This window comes from Mizuhopecten yessoensis, unplaced genomic scaffold (genome assembly GCF_002113885.1).
Source record: "Mizuhopecten yessoensis strain PY_sf001 unplaced genomic scaffold, ASM211388v2 scaffold5859, whole genome shotgun sequence".
Lineage (NCBI taxonomy): Eukaryota > Metazoa > Mollusca > Bivalvia > Pectinida > Pectinidae > Mizuhopecten > Mizuhopecten yessoensis.
This window is the reverse complement of record NW_018406259.1, coordinates 252,248-256,132: the sequence shown is the minus strand read 5'-3', so window position 1 is coordinate 256,132 and position 3,885 is coordinate 252,248. Positions and strand designations below refer to the sequence as shown.

The window sequence follows — 3,885 nt, the reverse complement described above, 5'->3', positions numbered from 1 at the left end:
ATCATAGCACGGACTCAACTGACAGTATTACCCCATCATAGCACGGACTCAACTGACAGTATTACCCTATCATAGCACGGACTCAACTGACAGTATTACCCCCATCATAGCACGGACTCAACTGACAGTATTGTCACATCATAGCACGGATTCAACTGACAGTATTACCCCATCATAGCACGGACTCAACTGGCAGTATTGTCCCATCATAGCACGGATTCAACTGACAACATTGACCCATCATAGCAAGGACTCAACTGACAGTATTGTTCAATCATAGCACGGACTCAACTGACAGTATTGCCCCATCACAGCACGGACTCAACTGACAGTATTACCCCGTCATAGCACGGACTCAACTGACAGTATTACCCCATCATAGCACGGTCTCAACTGACAGTATTACCCCATCATAACACGGACTCAACTGACAGTATTGCCCCATCATAGCACGGACTCAACTGACAGTATTGCCCCATCATAGTACGGACTCAACTGACAGTTTTGGCCCATCATATGTCTATGGATATTTTAGATTTTTTTTATTTCACCAGTTGTCTTTAGACGTATCATCTGGTCAAGTAGCTTATTGACATACATAGTAGAGATATCACAATTTCCGGTATCAGATAAAGTTGACCGACATCAACATTGAATATCCTAGAAACTATTCCTAAATTCCAATGATGTATAACCCTCCTATAATCATAAACAGCACCATATCATCTGTGAATACGGAACATTTACAGACAGTCTTTGCTTTGTAGTAAAGCATCTTTTTTTCCTGTTGCAGGCTTGTAGAAAAGGAATTGGGATTTAGGTGCTCTAACTTGTGGAAGAAGAACGGTGATCTTGGCTTTTTGAAGTTCGGAGATTATCTGATTGGTTGTTGACAGTGATCATGTGATCATTCTATAAATGAGGGACGTGCAATACACAGCTAATGATTTCTTATCACAAACCACATCAGTATTACGTTACTATGGAAACATAGCCTTGCCAGTTACACTAGGACTATGTATGTTGTACGCTTTCTATTATAGATTTATATATATATATATATATTTATAGTGTTCATGCACAAATCAGTATTTGTCTTTAGTGCTTTTACGTTACTGTTCTATTTGCACATGTGTTATTTATTAGGACTGTTCGTCGCTGTAGATGAGTTTAGAATCTGCACACCGCTCAATATTGCACCTTGCCGGTGATGGGCTTTGTAGCTCCTCTTTGTTACATGATTGAAGTAAAATTATATTCACATTGTATTTTGTCTTGTTTTATATGTTATACAGTCTATCTGTGTCATGCATACCTGAGCTAGCTATGAAAAAAATGAAAGAAAGAAAACGCTATAAAGGAACAAATGTATACATTTAAGAGAACGCATAACAAGAGAAATCGTCCACGACAAATCAGCTTTACTATGAAAATGAACTGTAAAAGAGTTGGATATAAAAGTTTGAGTATAGGATGTTGACAGGATACAGACCATGGGAATTGTTAAGCCTGAACATACATTGTACAGAACCGATTTAAGAGATAATGACAAACAGATTTTGTTTAAGAAAGTACGGGATGCTCTTTTCTCTTTCATGTCAAAGACATGTAAATATAACCAGTTTATGTATATATGATACACGAAGTCGTTTGCTCACCCCATGTATTGCAATTGATGTACTTCACTGAAAACATTATTTATAATGATTATTTGAGTCATGAAAACAAAACAAAAACGTACACTGGAAAACAGTCTTTGTTTTTTTAATGCAACTTGACTCAATCTGGATGACTCTCCCGATGACGACAAATCCGTGTCCGATCTCCCTGCTCCTCTCGTTCCCGTTAGATCCGGACCATTTGTTGGCCCTTATGACCTTTCCTGTACTGATGGTTCGTTAAACATGTAATAATAAAATAACAATCGTTAGATCCGTGTTCCTCCAGATAAGGTCATACACGGCCTGATTCCCAGTAAATACTTGCAGTATTCTGTGTCAATAACGGTCTGTATTGAAAATAATCAAATAATTATTGTCCCGAAGATTTTGATTGACTGACTGTTGACGTCATGCTATTTTGTGTTTGGTTCATATTTGTTCCTTAATTACCACAGCACAAGTACAAATTATAGACATGAACTTAATTTTGTTTTCAAACTTACGCGTACACTCAGTGGCATCAAAACACAGTTCAAATAAACCCTGGACATTTGTAATAGGAACTGTTTTACAGAAAAGTCTATCTGGTTAGTCTATTTTTAAAAAGTGAACATGATAAGTCAAATAAAAGGAGAAACAAATTGCAAGTTACTAAAATATCCTGTTATTGGAATAGAAAGTGCCTAACAGGATTCAGAGAAGGGGCTGCAAACGTCCGGACTCAAATACCAGACAACTACAAACGACCTTCCACCAGGGGAATATAAGACATCAGACTAATGATACATAACTATACTAGGGCTGCAACGATATATCGCGATCTTTTGAGCACGGTACGATACACAATATTTTTGGGGTTACAATACACCTACAATATTTTCAGGTTTTTTTGTTTCTGAATATTTTGTTTACTCATATCGGTTCCAAAATGGCTAGTGACAGCTCAAGCTCGGCTTGAATAATTGAAAGTCTATCCCAATTTGGACTAAGTCTGTTTCCAGTTGTAACATTGCCATTGCCATTAAAAAGTTGCAATAAATCTGTTCTCTTTGCTTCTTATGTTACTATATGTATCGTGATACGTATCGTATTGTGACCACAGTTTCGTGATACGTATCGTATTGTGGCCACAGTATCTTGATTCTATCGTATCGTCATGTTTATGTATCGTTGTAGCAGGAAAAAGGAAGGCGAAGCTTCAAAGGAGAACAGTAGACAATTACACTAATGTATTGGCGCAAAGAAAATCGCAGGAGCCATAACAAAGGCCATATGATTGAAATCATCTTCATATGAGGGGAAAACCGCAAACACCAAAAGAAAATGGTGGCATGCACTTGAACAAAACAGGTTACTGCCTTACTGCAAACTCCCTCGGTAAAGCTCGAGTGAACAGTCTGCACCAATATAAGGAATTAATTTATTCATAGATCTTTTCTTGTAAAATCTTCAACGGACACCTGGGACAACATTGAGAGCTTTCCCTCAATGCATACAGAACGTTTGAATAGGCCTGTTAGCTTTCACTGACCAGAGATATATCAATACGACCATGTATTTGCCTCGTACTCCTTTAAGCTTTTAGACTTCAGAACAAGTAGGTGGTATAGCGGACGTTAGTACTTTGCCTTGCAAACGTATTTTTGTTATGATAGAGGGGTGAATCAGATCAAAGACGTGCTTTTTTGAAGTTTCACAAAAACACATATACTAAGCGTTCCAAATATAATGAAAAGAAATGGACATAATATGTTGCGGTTTTAAACAAGAAAATATCCATTTTCGGAAACAGATTACTTTTCCACCATGCTGCAACTACCTTGGTAAGGTCAAATAAGATAGACCGGGAAACGTTTACAGAGTTAAAGAGTGTTGCCAGGAGAAACTGCTTCACTGTCATCCATATAACAGATGAGCAGTCTCCGACTGATTTTGATGCTTTGGGTCCCCGAAACGTTTGTTGCCGTGACTTGGACGTTCACCAACAACGTAAGACAAAGGCTTCCAAGATTTTTGTGTTAGGGGTTTAACGTTCGTGCAAAAACTAACGTCATATGAAGACAGATGCCTAAGGAGATTTCTCCGAAAGGAAGACAAGGATTCAAAATGATGCAATAGGGCAGAAGATTATTTTACCTCAATGCCCCGTATGCAGAAGACAGAGAAGAAAACTCCCGATTCTGCTGTTGTCCGACATTTGTCGCTTCCCCTTCAATATTTCCGA

At 38.1% G+C, this 3,885-nt stretch overlaps 1 protein-coding gene across 1 annotated transcript in view; it reads left to right on the top strand.

Moving 5' to 3' along the window:
* The window catches only part of LOC110451174 (uncharacterized protein C4orf45 homolog), an 8,397-nt gene extending 7,131 nt beyond the window's left edge, over positions 1-1,266 (top strand). The window contains exon 6 of the mRNA XM_021499043.1: positions 794-1,266. The gene's annotated coding sequence lies outside the window, so the exon portion shown is untranslated. The remainder of the gene's footprint in view (positions 1-793) is intronic.
* Positions 1,267-3,885: the final 2,619 nt, after the last annotated feature.